The following is a 17778-nucleotide window of genomic DNA, read 5'->3' as shown; positions in this document are numbered from 1 at the left end:
ATAAAAAATAATTCCCTTAATTTATTTGGCTGTTTTCCTCTCTTTTTCTTGTCTACTTTTCAATCATTCGCTCATAAACATAATGCATCATTAGCATAATCCCGTGGACTTTATCTTCTTTCTAATGCGATTAAATATGCGTTGTCTTCTTGTTTATGGCCGTCGGGTTGTGCTGCTCAAAAGCCGACGGCTGGGGAATCGATTCTAAATTGAACCTGCTCGTTGTATTTAACATGAAAATTGTTTTTACAAGCTACAAATTGTGCGCAATTAAACCCATGAAAGAACGTTTAACATATTCTGGTATTTTATCGATTGTAATATGATACTATTTTGCGTGCATCCAATAAGGCCTGGGAGTGGAAAAGGATTAAACCTTTTAGACCCATGGAACAATGTTAATTTCATAATCCATCCAATTAAAAACCTAAGACCTACCTCCATATTTCAAATGCAACGCAAAAGTCTCTCAAGTGACTGACTGTTAGTTTACTTTGTGTTTATCTAACGTTAACAGCACCGGTTATGACAGTTGAAAGAAGATCATCTTTATGACCGCTCGTAAAACTGTTCGACGCGTAAATCTTTGACACTTTAGGAGTGTATTTTAGAGTTCGCTTCACCTATATCCGGTCCTTCTAGGAGCAAGCCAACACAGTATAATCGAAAACCAGAATGGTTGAGGAATGGTTGCCGAACTACGAGCGGACAAAAAACGCGTACGATCGCGATGTTTTTAAAATGGACCGCCGTGAATTGTAGGCAATAAATGTAGAGCTGATAAACCTGCTCGCTGCAAAGTATGCAAGAGTTGGTAGGAGGCAAAACAAAACTGGTCCGACGGTTCACCCAAAAGTTGACCTTATTTGGAGAGATGAATAATATGATCCACTTAGGGACGAACGTGTCGAATCTGTGACATGTACGGTTTTGTAAGAATCCTTGTAATGATGAAACATAGGACATGTTTATGAGGGTTTATCCTACGCACCATATGGCAAGAGTGACTAGGTTTTAATCGGTTAAAATTGGTTTGAAACTTATGGTTGTTTTTGATGGGACCCCTGTTATAGTAACATTTAAAAAATATGAAAAATGCATTTCTGATTTGCAATAAAACATCTTCCAAACAAAGCAGAAAGTAAGGATCATATAAAGATTTAAAAAAGCATAGCTAGCAACAGGAAACAGCTCCAAAGGTGTCACTTTCTATTAGATCCAGTTAGTTACAGGAACATCTGTTAGTTTATGTCATTATTTCAGATAGAAATCATTTCCTTCCATTACTTATTTTCGGATCAACCGGATTGGTTTCCTCAAAAGTAATCGAAAGGGTTATCGTCTGCATCGTATGATTGCTATAATTCAGTCAAAATGCTTCATTTCTTTGTTTATTCTTCGGCCGATGAAAATAAGCTTGAGCTCGCGTTTACCGAGCCTTGGACGAACCCAACATCACCAAATAGGCGAGCATGTGTACGCGGGGAAATGGCAACATCGTTCGGTTGTGGTAGCATCGAGGGAGGGGGTGTGAGAGATAGAGAAAATTTATTCCCATTTTAATTTATAGCCGTTGACATTTGCCTTCGAATTTGTTCGAAGTCAAATCGGAATAGATAATCCCCCCGATATGCGACTATGCGGGAGGGAAACCATTTCCATCGGTTGAGCCAGTTTCTTTGCCACCAATCCATACCCCAACCACCGAAGATGATCATGTTGATGATGATGATGATGATGACGATAATCATGATGTCGCAAACGGGCGATTGATCGAGCACTGGCCAAGCATGTGAATGAATAATCTCTTGGGGAAAGCGAGATGCGATTTCATCAGGATCATATTTAATAGCATTTGTTTGGGATGATTAAACTTAATACGCTTTCGAGTTGGGCAAATAGTGAAAAGAGGAGATTATGAAAACAAAACAAAATTAAATAATTTGGAAACATTAAAGACCTCACCAAGATGAGCTTTGAATCGGTGAGATCTTTTCCCACACCACCGACTCCCCAACATTCCCTTCGGACATACGCATGAAAATTCTCACCATAAGCCCACTCGGGCGCGCCTCATCCGAGGCGCATTATGTGCATAAATCAATGCTTCTAGGATTTCATCAATTTGCTTCGTTTGATTGTTTCACGGGTCGGGCCGGTGGTCGGCCGTTGATGATGTGCCTAAGTGCGGGCAGGATGGAAATGATAAAACAAAACCCACTAAACAAACGTAACATATTATTCATGCTAGACTGTGTTCCCGAATGTAGAAAATGAATTTTAATAAGACAAGATCATTATCACTCACTCCGCGGGCCTATAAAGTCAGCCTATCGGTATATTATTTCATTCATCCAAGGCAAGCATAATATTTAGCCTTCTGGAGCTCTATGGGAACCTGACTGATGGAATCACTAGGTTGTAGTTTTATTACGGTGAGCCGAACGCGAGAACATTATGGCCGTTGAAACAGACGAAAATGTAATCGACCTCAGTATATCCTTGCCACAAAAAAATGAAACCAAATTGACTAAACAATCAAATCATTTAGAGAATTGATTTGATTACATAAAACGATTACATAAACGAAAGGAGTAGAGAAAATAGGGAAAGTGGTTGTAAATAAGCATTTAAAATTTTTTAAACAAAATCTAATCTTAAAAATATTCATAAAAAAACTTCTTAGACGTTCTTCTTCGTAGAAGAAGAAGAAGAAATCTTAGACGTCCGAAAGGAAAAAGTAAAGTAAAAATTAAACAGGAAATTAACAAACCCGTTTGCTTATATCACTTAGGACAATATTACACGTATGATTCATTATTTAACATAATAAATGTTGAGAAACTCTGTCGAGAATTTATAAATATAACCATACACAAATCAACTTCCTAACCAACAGAAGGAAAACATTAAGAGCCCCGCACCCATCTTAAGTATACTTGTATACTTAACCGACTGTTTTAGAGAATAAAAACAATAAATAAAAACGGAAAATAAAACATCTCCCGTAGCCAGATGTTTAGGCATCCGCGCCATGGGCCGAGTGTTGAGATGGTCGTGTCCGCGACAGAATGCAATTTTATGACAATCCCTCCCACGGTTCAGCAAACCTCTTCCAAAGCTGTCGCAGCATGAGACGACGTTTGGCGAGCGCGCGCGCGCCGCACACGCCCCAGAATAAGAAAACTATACTCAACGCCTCCGGAAGGCATCACGTTGCCGGGCGGATATAAACAACAAATGTCTGGACCGTGCTGCTTTCGAACCAGGTCCAGGGTTAGTGCCGTGCATCTGACGAAAACAAGAGACTCCCGTTTCGCAGCGCAACGCGTCCCAGGACGAATGGTTCGAAAGTTTGTCGGGAGTAGCAAAATAACAACCGATCACGGTGAAGCCCACGGCGACGCTTGCTACTTGTTCTGAAAAGCGAGTGCTACCGTTTGGGCGCGAAATTAGAACCGCTCGCGAGCCCGACGGCTGATCCACGCCAACGCATTTCCCGGAAACGTGGCTGCGTTGCGCGCCTGAAACGACGGACCGACGGACGGTATTGTTTTATTTAGCAACGAAAAACCTTACAGCACACTGGAGCTCATTATGGCTTGACGACGACGATGGGGCGCTATCACTTTGCGCCATTGACCGTCTTCTGTTTTGTTTTATTTCACTCCACGGCCGTAACTGCAATCAAAATAACATTGAAGGCGGGAACATCCACGCCAGGAGTGGGCCAGGAGCTTCCTAACGAGCAGAAACATAACGCGGTACAGCAGCGGTCTGGCTGGTACAGTCTTGCCCGCTGGAACCCGATCGGAAACGACACCGGAAGTGACACCGCACGGGGTGCAGAAGATACCATTCGAACATTAAGCAAAACATGCTCGAAGAAAGGTACAGTAAGAAAAAAGCTCACCTGAACAAAAACAAACCTCCGACGGCTGGAGCGATGCATTCAGCCGGAAAGAGGTTCCATTTTCCCGCGTCATATTTGCGCCACACGCGGCCACGGCGGTCTCGGCAACGATGATGAGAGCGTACGGCGCGACATAAGATTTATCCATTCATAAATCTCCCCTTTCCGGAGTCTCGTTGCAAAGACACGTCGGGCGGGAAAGGCGCGAAATGCCTGAGCTAATCTACCCTTGTGGTCGTTACTGGAGCTGGGATTGTTTTGGTATTCGGTTACCGAAAAGCGGGAGAAGCAAGGTACACATAAGTAACATAAGAACACTTTGGGCGCGAACGTTAACCAACGCACCAAGCGAGTTCTCTTAGGCTGGGCGGGAATCGGTGTTGCATTATGCGCAGGTTACTACGGGACGTTGTTACGATATGTTTACATACAGGACTGAATCGTTGGGGACGGACTCGTCCGGCAAAATATCAGGTTCGGACGTCGTTTAATTAGCATATCATATTAAAATGCATCATCTCCAAGCAGGTGCGCCACCTATACCTCCAAGGAGAAAGAACCACAACAGCGCCAAATGTTTACGAGCTTTCTACTTCATGCGGTAAAGCTTGCTTTTTCTCACAAACTCCCACATACCATGTTTCAGTTTGCGTTGAAATCATACGATATTTAGTGAGCCATGTTAATGTTTTCAAATTTCTTATGAACATACTGGTTTCTGTAGGAGGTTTAATAGCAACCTACAATGGCATGCAATTGAATTTCACATCTGCACTTATAGCATCATTACTATTTTCAGATGATTGCTATACATGCGGTGCAATGATAACCAGATTGTGATTGAGCAATTTTTAAGGCGTCCAAATTATTCCACATAATTCGTTGTATACATTTTCCATCGACCAGACAGAGTTTACTCACATCGTTTTAGTATGTCTTGCTGTGTTCTCTCGAAGATAAATCTAATTACAAGAATGTTAAAAGACATTCAACTAGGCGTTTTATGCCTACGTATTGAAATGCTATTTTTCGACCGAATCTTTCCATTTCCACCTACATTAGTTTGTAAACAGAAATTTATTTTAAGGATTCATTGCAATGTAACGTCATCTGTTTGAAATTAATTGTACGAATGGAGGCGCATTATGCTTCACTTTAAACGGAAATAAACTATACGCCTGTCAAAGTGTCTAGTATCAGACGCTGCAGTAATTAACGTTATCGAAAATAGCGAGAAATTGTATATACCATTGATATATGTCGAATGTGTCGAAATCAAAATGAGCAACATGTTTCTTTCTCTCGTGGAACAATCGAGTGTTGCGTCAAAGGGATTGTGTTTCCAGCGGCCACGACGGCCAGTCGGGTCGAACAAAATGGCGGCCGCCGGCGGTGGGTAATGTATTCGCACTAACCTGTTCCGTTACTTCCAAACCATAGAGCGACCAGATCGTCGCTCGGCGACGGATGATAATTACCATACAAATATGGGCTCGGGTAATCAAAGAGAAGTCGCTTGGAGGGTGATTCGCCTGGAAGGAAAACAGAAACAGAGATGGATGGATGAGGCAGGTGAGTTGCTATCCCCCGCCGGAAGGAAGGAGAAACGGGACGAGAAAAGGCACTAAAAGCGTTACTTTCTTGGTGGTTCGATGTTAACGCGGCTGAGGCGGGCAGAATGTTTTTACAACATTTTTATTATTTTGATTTTAAGCTATCGTGTGGCAAACGATCGTGAGATACCAAACCAAGATGGGGTCATGAAGCAAAGGACAACGAAACGGACGAAACAATCACCAGCAAAACGTTTGATGGAAGTACGATTTCTTCGTTTGGTTTTCTTCCTTTGCGGTGTTTTTTTGTTTGGGAAATCATCTCGCAGTCACAAACAACACCCTATGGCCAGATACAACTCGTACCCAAATGATCACCGTCGGCCATTTTGGAAGTGTTGTTTCGCACGAGAGACATGAAAGCCGAGGGGGGAAAGAATTCTCGTCAAACTACAACGGCGCGGGTTCATTAACGGTCGTATCCGGGTCCTCTTGGGAAGCCAATGGCCTCGCATCCTGCATGCTCATGCGGCAAGTTCCCGAATTTGGTTCGAATGGACGGGACAACTTTGCCGAACCTCCATTAGAATCCCCGAGGAAGAGAAACTTCACGGGCCCTCCGCGTGCTCCGCAGAGAATGAGTTGAGGGACCTTGGAAATGATTTTGAAGGAATACTTGTCTCTTCCAAAAACGGATTCAAGTCCGCCAGTCACGGGCGTGGGTTTTTCATAGCGTTTCCAGCTTTCCGAAGAATTGGAGGCCTATACCAAAACACTCTTTATTTTCTTCTGGTCGATCCGGCAGGGGTTCCTTATTTGGGGAACCGGCCTAGAAGTTATGGGCTAGACCGAATCTATTTGGATCTATTGTGTGAGAAGTTTGTGCGTTTAGTGTCCTAAGAGGATCGCCAACATCTAGTCGGATGAAGGAAGAATTTTCTGTTCCTGAGTTGATTGCGCATGCTGTCGGGCGTTACTTGTCTTCTTGTGTCGATGCTTTCGAAGTCTCGCATGTGAGCTTCATTAGGAGGATAATTCTAGCTAATGGGTTTCGTTTAGATTCGTGTTTAAACTTGCTGATCGTATAATGGTCGTGGAATACGTTAAACGGTTATAGACCTCTGATATTAATGTCAACATTCATCTTTTTGATAACTGTTTGAATTGGTTTTAGGTACTGGTTCATAATGGAACATCAGAGTTTTAACAAATCATTAGAACACTTTGTTTTGATGTGGTTTAAATGTAAAGAAGCATTAGGGTAAGTGCTCCTATAGTAGTGCTTGTACCAGTAGTGGATGTAGTCGAATAAATTGCTAACTCTACGACGAAATAAATACTATGGAGAAACTTGTTCTTCTATGAAATGTTCTTTGATCTTCTGTGGAGTGTTTAAAAGATAAACCTTTCCATTCCGTTATATATTAAGGCTCCAAAATTAATATTTTTCAAACTAACTAAGGTTGTACTAATATGCTGGATTTCTTAAGAATTCATCAGGTATGTCATGATTTCCTTAAGGCTATAAATCACTGCCAAATGCATTGGTCTATGACCCAGACAATGCATTGGCTTATGAGTATTTTGGCCATTCTGTTTGAAATATGCTTCAAAAATAAGTCACAGTCAAAATATATTCAGTCATTTCCAAGTACTTCCACCACTATAGGAACACGATACCACAACTATAGGAACGATGCCACCATTATAGGAGCAACCAACTCGGCAGAAATATACGCTTTTTTTGTTTATTTTTAATGGTTTACGGTGAAAATAGTTGTTTTTCAGAGGAAAAGTCGTGTTTTGATCATAATTGATACAATTATGTTGAATATTGTATGTTTAACACTTATAAATTAGTTACATTACTAAGTGCACCACTATTGGTACCGTTACTCTAATGTGCCTTATTCTCATCATTCGGTAAGTCTAAGAATATTGAAATTGGGAATTTTTACGCCAAAAACTAAATAAATAAATGATCTTCAACAACGTAGTTTGAGTGTCAATTCATCGGTGTGTAATTGAATCATTAAAATGATATATCACGAAGCTAAGGCTTTAATAAACCCTTGCTTCATATGTTGGACAGTGAAGCTTTGTTTCTTTGTAATTGAGAAACAATTCTATATCTGCTCCTCTGTTGCGAAAAACCAAAATATTACTTTCACTGCCCCAACAATTATCGTTCATCCAAAGCAACAAGCTGCACTCGCGAAAGCACTTAAGGGTGTCAAAAGTCTTACCTGTTGGCCCGCGTCTTCGCTCCTCGAGGAGACGAACACGGGTTATCTTATTTTCAATGGTCTCAAATGGTTTGAGCCCTCCCCGAGGTGATCGCATCCGACCCCAAGGTCGACCCGGCCCCGGCTGGCAGCCGATAATTCGCAATAAATAAATTAAAACACACTTAAGCAATCGGCGAGTCCTTCGCGGTTGATTATCCTAATTAATACACTTGTTCGCCGTATTAATTTATTAGTGCCATCACGCTGATTGCCGTCAGCTTAATGGTGCCTGTTTTTTGGTTTATTTTTTTTTGTTGGTCTGCCCTTCCACTGTATGTCACCCCATCCCGTCCCGACACGCCGAACGGTATGATGGAAATCCTCATTGCCATTATCAGCGCACTCGGGGACGCCACGCGTCGTCAGACGTCGCGGGCAGGCCAGGTCATCGTCGCCAGGCGTGGTTTGACACCCGTGCCGAGAATCGACACGACACGAGGGGATAAGAAAACGCCAATCCCCCGCATCCCCGCACCAGTTCGCCCAATCACTTGCCCGATGCCCTGCGCCCACGGGCCAAGCATTCGATTCCATTTCCTGCGCCAAACTCGCTCGTTCGCTCGCTGATCGAATTTCATTTCAAATCTTCATTTACTTATGTCGCGCGGCCATTGCGATCCCCGCGTTCCCCGTTCGCTCGGCCATTATCGTGAACGCGTCCGCGCATCATCAAGTTGTCGTCGTCGTCGTCGTCGTCGTCGTTGTCGACGATGTTCTTGAGTCGCTGCTGGACGAACGGTGGAGATCATGCTGAACCTTAAGTGGTGCAGTGGCGTTCCGATACGCTCGGACAGCGAAAGAAAAGGAAAAACCCGAATCTCAACGCAAGCCCCAGACGACAGGCAATCAAAATCGGTGCATAAACCTCACCCCGTCCCTCATTTCCCGTGTGGGTTTGCGTCTGGTCTCCTCCAGACCATGCCACAGACGAGGGAAAACTCGCCATTGCAAGCTCGGTCGGCCATGGACGTTCGTTACGCGGCCAGGATCGATCAGGACTGTGATCGTGTGCCGGGCAAAATAAAAGAACCTCTTCTGGACGCAATCCGGCCAGCGAGGCACACTCGGACAGTAGGTTTGCAAACCTGAGTCGCGCTAGCATTGGAAGGGATGTGGGAGTCGGGAAGTCGACGCATAAGAGGAGGGGAGGAGGAAAGTGTGCGTTGCCGCCGGCGGCACGCCACGTTATTTGTATTTAAAATTTATTAACATTTATTTGTCACTTTTCTTGTCGTCGCGCGAGTCAATGCCGTTGTCGTGTGTTGTCGCCAATAATTTAAAATCACGGCTCCGCGCGTCCCGCGATCGCCCTTCGCCTCAGGTTCGTTTTTGCCCCTCTTGGCCCTACCCGTCTCGGCACGCAAAAGGGAACGCTTTCGGCTGAACGTGCGACGACGAAACATGCAGTTCCACCTTTGGGTCCGCGTGTCGATGCGTCCTCCGACGGTCGAACCATGTTCGCTTCCGTTGGTTGGCTTCTGTGCGTGTGCGCTGAGGAGTGCAGCCACATTGTTGATTCGCACGAGCCCAAGAAGAGAGAGGAGGTAGGAAAAGGGAATCTCGCGTCTCGCGGGCGACACAATCTGCACCCCGGCGTAATTCTTCATTCCACCGAGATATATTTTAGCGTTCTTGGGAGGCACTGAAACTCCCATTAAAATTAAATTAAAAAGAAAACTTCAAATTAATGGGTTGTATTTATTGTTTCTGAACGCACAATAAATTAATTTTGTTTTCCGCTCGATTTTATTGCCACCTTTTTAAATAAAGGAATATTTCCGAACCCTCATATGGCTAGTCTTATTGCAACGGAAAGTGAAGCATAACAGTTTCAACCTTCGCACAAGATTGCAACTGCTTGAACTATTTCTTGCATTTGCTCTTCCAACCCTACAACATTTTAAACCATTCCCTCGAAATTGATGATTCACATTAAAACAAAATCATTATTAATGACGGTGCGGTGCAGCGAAAATCTGTCCCTCGCTCCGGGGCCGCACGGACCCAAACCCATCGCCGCCAAATGGACCCCGCCACCCGATTGGGTGTGATTAATGGAGCGTTATTCGCATCGGCTCATCTCATTCTCCGCTGCATTGTTCGCGGCCTCAGCGCTCAGGGCTATTTTTGCTGCTTATTAGCACCCGCAGCGTCCCACTTGGAGTGCGGCACCGTCTTCCGGTGTTGCGACATCTTGTGCTTGGGGTTTCGGGTGAAGAATTTGGCCTCCGAACGTCGTGCTCCCTCGGCTCGGGCGTGCGGGGTAGCGTCCATTTATTCTTTACAGCCATTTTAAAACTGCTGCTGTTTTTACGAGACCGATTGACAAACAAGGAAGACAGTTTAACGTGCGTGAAAATAAATTAGCGACCCCTGTGTCCGTTCGGTGAAATGCTACGACAAAACCCGTCGCTACGAAGTTGGCGCAAGAAGAATGCATTTTACGCTTCCCCCGTACCCGTGGACCGGGCTTCTATTGGGATGGTGATGGTTAACTGAACGAGGATGAAATAAAAATTAACTTTACTCTCCCCGATGCAACGGCTTGCATGTAGTCGAGGGACCATCGCATGTTTCTGTGGATTTTTATATGGTCGTCACTCTTGATTTCATAGTAATTTTTGTAGACGACACGTTTCCGTCTCGAAAAACTCCCTCGTACACTCCTTCGGTCATGTATAATTGATGACCTTGGTACCGGAACGAACGAACGAAACAAAAATGGCCCAACGAGCGTTTTGGGATGAGTTTCATCCAAGTCTTGCTGTAAAAGGTAAGCGATGTGGAAATATACATGATCAAGGATGTACCAAAATATTTACCACAAATATTCGCTACGAATTGGAATTAAATTTTGATTTGGTGACCGTTTTTAAGTCTCTAAACATAGGTTTTTGGAACACTACTACTTTCTCAAAAAGGTATAAGACTTTCTTTAGTTCAAATTTTTAAGTATACAGTTAAATGTGGCTTTCCGTTTGTACAAAATGGCAAGTGTTTAAGAAGCAAATTGAACATAAAACCAGTGAAAAATGGTTCGTAGCATAAAATGTTGTAATTCTGTCAAAAAAAAAAAAAAAACCCGTGTACCACATTGCCCCAACACCCCAAAGGACGCCAGTCGCGATTGCGTCAGCGAAAAAGGATCGGCTCCGGGCTGCGGGTCCAGCCGAGAGCCTCGAAAGTTATCGGACATCGGATCCTACATGTACGGCGAACCGGGTGACGCGGCCAGCCAATGGCGGCCAATAAATCAAAAGCCATCTATGAGCAAACACCACCGGTCGGTGCCGGCCGATACCGCTGCCGTATCGGAATGTCTCGCACCGGACGGGCGCTCGGAAAAACTCGAGCACGAGCTCGACGACCGCGTGGCGTGTGTGTAGGCCAGCGCCGAGGCACGTTGGCTTTAACGCGACCGTCTCCTTGCGGTTGCTAATAAATAATAAAAATCGAACGTCACCCGGGCGGATGGAGACACACAAACACACGCGGATTTATATTGCGATATCGGGTGGGTTTTTCGAGTGGACACCTTGTATCGTGCTCGAGCTCGGGGCAAGTGGCTGGCCAGGCTAGGAAAAGTGGAAAGCAGCCCGAATAAAAGGATTGAGGAAAAAATTGCTAAGAAACGCACGACTACGGTGTAACAGGGGGGAGGGAAGCGAGGACGCAAATAAGCCGAGAAGCGGAGAAATAAAACATTCAACGCGACATGCAATCAGCGCCGGGGATGCCAACGCATTCAACAGGTGACGAGTGTCTGGCATGGCGTCTCCTGGCACCGTGGCGTCCCCCGGAATCTCGTGCCTCCGGTGGCTCAGCGCAGGTTACTTTACGTCCAGCGCGTAGCCCCCGGGACCAACTGAGCATGCTCGGGGGGCGGGGGAGGGACCTCTTGAGACGGGCGTGAGTCGAAAAACATTGAAATTACATTAAACTGTATAGACAAAGTCGTGGGCAGCGGTAATGCAATTCTTCAACCTCGGTGTCAAAAAGGGTGCCAGCGTCAGCGCCAGCGAAATCGGGTGGATTTAAGCTCCACTTCTATGCTGCAGTGGTCAAGGTTCCGTTTGCTTAGATAATGCTGCAGAGTCTCGGGCTATCCACGCCAGAGAATCGGAGACGAAAGTCCCATCTCTTGCGAACGGATCGATCAAAGTGGGATATCTTCTAATGGACCTAGTCAATGGATTCCGTTGGTGCGTGTGACCACGGACGACAGGAGCACGCAGGGTTAGGAATGCCTAGCATCGCTACCGAAACAGCAGCCACTTCTGTCTCAATCGTAAGGATGGCGTGTGTGAGAAATTGGCTAATTGAAATAAGCCGTTCCCGTAATTAGTTTTCTACTCATGCGATGGCGTAACACAATTCAATCAAAATGTATCAATTAGACGCTCCCGCACGCGAGATCGATCTATTGGTAAGAGTTGTGAAATGTGATTTGAAACTTGGTGTACTTTCCAAAGACGTCATGAAAATGGTTACTATCACCTTTACTACCCTCCTTCCGCTCGATCGCATTCTTGCGAAACGAACCAACCCAGAGGTGGCGAAAAACCAACGACTTTCGCAACTAAAACAACTCTCATTACAGCTGCTGCCGATGATTTGCCCGCAAGACAGCTGACGGTTTGCAGCGGCCACCTTGGCCCGGGTGGTGGTGTCAGACCCCGTGTTTGCTGTCGCGTCGTATCATCATCGTCGTCACGATCACTGATCCAGTTTCGGACTGGCCGCACGTTGACTGTCGGCGGCGAATCGGTGAAAAATTGCACTCCACATCGGTCGAATCGTTCGGTAACTCGTGGCAAAACGGCCGGACCGGTGGTGTCCGAGCCGCGCAAGGCGACGGGCTTTAATTAAACGATAACGCTAATGGACTTAATGATAAAAGTGTCTAGTTTTATTAATAAATTTAGCACAAATTGACATGACGAAACTGTGGCTATGGGAAGCGGACGGACGGGAGACGACCGGGAATGGCTGTTGCTCGCGTGCGGAAACGGATTTTCTACAAGCGGTCGGCGAGCGGAACTCTGAACCATTGCGGACCTTGATTGACCGTGGTGTGCACACATGCGGTGGATTGGGTCCTTCGCCTGCCTGCAAGGAGGCAGACGCCAGAGAGACATGCAACATTGGCAACTCTGTCCAACTGGATGGGAAGATTTCGCCCGAAAACAACTCTCGTCTCATGTGCCAACGAGAAAGGGTTGTTCCGTTTAGGCAAACACGCGATCTCCAATGGAATTAAACTGTGTGAGTCCGTGGTAGTCAAAAAGTTTTTTATGGAGCAGTTCAAGTCCATTGAACGGATCTTTTGGGAAATATTCATGACTCAATTAAAAGTTCCACGATATTTTTCCAAACAAAATTGGACGATAATAACGCACGTTATTTTGTAATAGCTCATCAACTGTTGTCTCTAAAGCAACTGGTATTGAAATAGCTCATGGACAGTTGCCTCTAATTCATCTCGTTTTGTCTCTAACTCATCTGGGCATACAAAGCATACAAAAATGATAATGTTTATTGTTCTTGGAGTTCTACAACGTATCATAACCACAATTACTTTGTTTATTCCACAGTTTTCGGCTTGAGACAAACCCAGAAGCGTTAGAGACAAAGTCAGATGAGTTAGAGACAAAATGAGATGAGTTAGAGGCAACAGTCGATGAGCTATTTCAATACCACATGCTTTAGAGACAACAGTTGATGAGCTATTTCAATCATCGGTGGGTTAGAGCTGAACATAGGTGGCAAACTCTGTAATTGTGTTTCATAAATGTTAAATTTGAACTCTTTACATTAATTTGACGTTGATTCAAGCGTCAAGTTTAAACCGTTTAAAAGTGCTGTTAGATCTATCGCAGTGTTAACCTGCTTGTGATCATCTGGCCATACACTATTTCAAAGGTTTCTACTAGCTTACAAGCAGGCAAATTAAGCTTATAGCATCAAACATTTTTTTGACCCATGGGTATTCCCGAAGTTTTTCCTATACGTACTTCAACACAACATCATTTAACAGCCAAAATCCTGTCTATTACATTTAATGGCACTCTACTATTATGGTCTATTACACAAACTACTACTACCGACACTAGTTTTTAATAGCACCACTTTGGGAACAAACCGAAGGAAAAAGTCTATCTTAGTGTCGGGCAGAACTTACCCTGCAGTTGGTTTGCTGCCGACGAAAACTCGGCTGCCTTCTGGAGATTCACCTTCGGGCGTGATTTAGCATTAAACAGTGAGGACGTGCTGGTGGACGGGGACGGAACGATTTGCTGGGAAAAGGATGCGGAGGAGGACGTGCTAGTGCTAGTGGGTGTGCTGGTGGTGGTAGTGGTGGTGTTGGTGGTGGATGTGGGAGATGCCGTAGTTGTGCTCGCCACTGTCGTGCCCCCGTTGGACGTCGACACCGACGTAGAGTTCTCGAGCAGTAGCTGCTGCACTTGCAGGATGTCGACGTACTCGTCCAGGCTGGAAGTGACCGGATGATTCAGCGACCGCCCGCTCACCGATGCGTTCACGCTGGACACTGTGGGGACGGAGGAAAGGGACAGGTGGTTGTAGCGCTGGGGAAACCTTTAGCTCGGATTCGAACTTACAGCCCGAGCCGAAGCTGTTGAGTCCCGGATAGCTTCCACCGGACGAGCCGTTGCTAAGACCGGGGAAACCGCCGTGGGCAAAGCCGGCCGATGTTGCCGGTGACAACGCTCGATGGTGCTGATGGAGCTGTTGCTCCACGAGCTGCTGCTGTTGCTGCTGGTGTTGAAGGTGTTGTTGCTCCTGCTGATGAAGCAAATGGCTGTGGAAGGCAGCCTGAAGGCCCGTATGCTCGGATGGCCTGTCTACGAGCGCCGTCGAGCCGGCGAGTGTTCCGTTCCCCGGCGGGTGATCGCCAAGCGGCGACTCGACCACCGTCCCCGACGAAAGCTGTCCCGACGGCGATGGATGGGACGACGGCTGGACGCTGTGGTGATGCGGATGGCCGTGCAGGACGTGCCCGTGGTGGTGCAGCAGGTTGTTGAGCGTATTCGAAGCACTGGCACTACCGTAGATGGGCTCACTTTCTCGACGCATAGCTAACATTTTCCCTGCCGTGGACGCAAACACACGCACGGCACAGCGAAAGGCACGAAGGGCGGACGGAGGTAGACGGAGGGAAAAACGAAAACGATAACGAAACGAAACGGAAATAAAATACGGCAAATGATAAACACTCCATAGCACGTTGGATTAACGCGGACACTACACCACAGATGAACCGCGGAACGGAAAACAAAACAAACGACTCGGAACACAATTCTTCACGGGTACACTGATTTTCCCTAGCCCGATTTAATTCTCTTCCTTACGTGGCACGCGAAGCACCTCACTCAAACTATTCTTCTGGAACTAGGCCCACACGGAAACACACACTGGAGACTTTTTCTACGAGGTTTCTAAATGTCAAACACTTCCGTTCCACCGCTTGCTAGATCATAAGCGTGCACTTGTTTCTTCACCCACAATATAAAGGACCATTTTTCCCTATTACTTGCTGAGCGGTATTAACTTTTATTTCCCACACACTTGCTTTTCCCTGGAACACGCACTGTCGAAAAGTTCGACGTTCTTAAAACTTTTGGTGCAAAACCTGTCAAGCACACTCAACTAGCTATTCTGGAGAATGACACAATGACACTTGGCATTTGCAGATCGACGAAACATTGCACACCTTTCCTTGAGGTAATCGTACACCTGAGCGTGGTTGCGTGTGATCTTTAAGTATAAACACTTGGCGACACTGTTTTTAAAGATAAGTTACTAATCTGAAACGAAAACAATGTACAAAAATGTATAAGTAAATTAATGCACTCAAACAAATAAACAAACAAATTTGTTTGACTATGAAATTCCCAGCAAAAAAACAAATCAAAACATCTTGTTTCGGATGAAAAACCTTAGGGGTTTTTTGGGGACAAACTGGTTGGAAATGCCGACGGTAAAAGTTACTCACGCAATTCTGCGGTCATTTACTGCGAGGAATTTTAGCGAGAAGATAAGGTAGGTATACACTCCACTTCAATATGCCTAAAACCACTGACTCTATGAGTTGACCACCCTGAAGAGCTTCATATGATGGATTTATATTTCGATTCGGGAAGCTACAATTAAGTGTTCGTTCGTGTAACGTGTCGTGGCGAAGAATCTTCACAAACTGCCCGCCGTCGTTCGTCGTTTTCGGGAAGTGGACGCTGCGAGGGAAACACAAAAATTCACCCCGACTCGCGAAGGGTGAAATAAAACGGCGGAAAATGTAAAGTGTGGAGATGGAAAACCCGCGGCGGAGCTGATTGAAGATGTTCGCACTTTCGCACAGGTTGGGTTCGTTCCGAGCGATCGCCGGTCCGCACGGCCGGGGTTTCGAGGACGCTCAGGTGTTTCAAATCGGATCGTTTCGCAAACTGAACCGCCGTGTCGCAAATACACCCGATGGAAGTGTGTGGCAACTTCCCGGACACGTTCGACGCCCAGCGCGAAAGCAGCTGCGCACCGTTTGCGCATCGACGTCGCGAGACAGAACCAGGGGAAGCGAGGCCAAGGGAGGGAAACAGAGACGGAACGAAAGGCAAACAAAAATTGAAGAAAAATAAAAAAATCGGGTACACTTTAATCCACCAGCGGAATCGCCATCCCGAACGGTGACGAATTTTCCTGCCACCCCATCGCAACCGCGGCCCCCTTTTGGACGCGTCTGGGGGAGGGAAACGGAAATGAAGTGGTGAGTTCACGTGCGATCCGCTAGATTGCGTTAGTGGAGGGTGGACGTGAGGTTAGTATCTTACTTGGGACAAGCGAAGATTGTTGACTCTGTGCGGGGGTGAGGATCGTGCCAACTAACCACACGAAGAAATGTGCCGAAGCGAACGTCCATACATTTGCCGAAATGTCATACAGAGTGGAGCCGTTTGTGTGTGAGAGGAAACGAGACCAACCCCCATCTCAGCGCCAAAAGAAATGGCAGATCAGGTCGAAGAAAAAAAAAACTACACTCTCCAAGCGTACGCACACACGTTGAAACGGTCAAAACCAACCTGCATGATCGTGGTCGTTACCAACATCTGCAAACCTTACCCGGGACACTATTCTTGCCTACTAAATTAGTGACGTTTCGAAAAGTAAACGAAGCGTCTCCACCACAAATGAAAAAACGGCACAAACTCCTTGGCACATGCTAGTGATGATGATGATTATTAGTCAGCGTGCTTAAAATGAACACTTATGTGATGCGAACACCCTGCCGAATGTGTTTGTGTGTTTCTGATCTAGAATTGCGTCACTAAAATGCTTCCGTTCTACTCAGTGCCGCGAGCTGTTGGTATTCAAGTTCACAAACAAATACTAAGTAGCAGTGTCTCCAATGATCCTCACTATTCACGTAAGTAAACCTTAGTCACTTGGTTTATCAAAGTAGATTCCCCGCGACCGATCACTACATAATAAGAATAACATGTTTGTTTTCTCTCTGTAGAACCTACTAAGAAGTGTCTTGTTTAACGATTAAATATCATAAACAATAAACTGAAATTGAAATACAATCTGTTCAGGCTATATTAAAAATGATTTCATCGGAATCGGAAAACCGATTTTCATCAGTTACAGTTCATGTGTAAACATTATCCAAATCAATGGATCTCTCTCTTCTTCTCTTAAAGTCTTAAAGTTTACTTTTTTAAACACAATTTTTCCACAATAGAAGATATTATATTTAAAACAATCACATAACAAACACTTGGGTTTTAATGATCTTCAGCTTGAAAACTAGACCAGCACTTCGTTTAATTTCGTAATATTCGTTGAACACAGCTGACTTACCGGTTTACTATCGACTACGAAAACACGTCGGAACTACACAAGTCTCCTCGCTAACGTCGACGCGCGTCCTGCCGGCCGGAAGGCAATCGCACGTTTGATGAATGAAGCGGAGACCGCATTTCATTGATGCGACGGAATCCTCCCGTATCAG

The 17778-nt window shown here is 45.4% G+C and overlaps 1 protein-coding gene across 1 annotated transcript in view; it reads right to left on the bottom strand.

The window, feature by feature from the left end:
* LOC131272806 (protein grainyhead) overlaps positions 1-14248 on the bottom strand; it is a 68804-nt gene extending 54556 nt beyond the window's left edge. Inside the window, exons 1-2 of the mRNA XM_058274666.1 lie at positions 13936-14248; positions 5329-5445 (exon numbers count right to left, since the gene is read on the bottom strand). The gene's annotated coding sequence lies outside the window, so the exon portion shown is untranslated. The remainder of the gene's footprint in view (positions 1-5328; positions 5446-13935) is intronic.
* Between the last annotated feature and the right edge of the window lie 3530 nt (positions 14249-17778).

Source organism: Anopheles coustani, chromosome 3 (genome assembly GCF_943734705.1).
Source record: "Anopheles coustani chromosome 3, idAnoCousDA_361_x.2, whole genome shotgun sequence".
NCBI lineage: Eukaryota > Metazoa > Arthropoda > Insecta > Diptera > Culicidae > Anopheles > Anopheles coustani.
The sequence above is the reverse complement of the archived record's forward strand: the minus strand, read 5'-3'. Positions and strand labels throughout refer to the sequence as shown.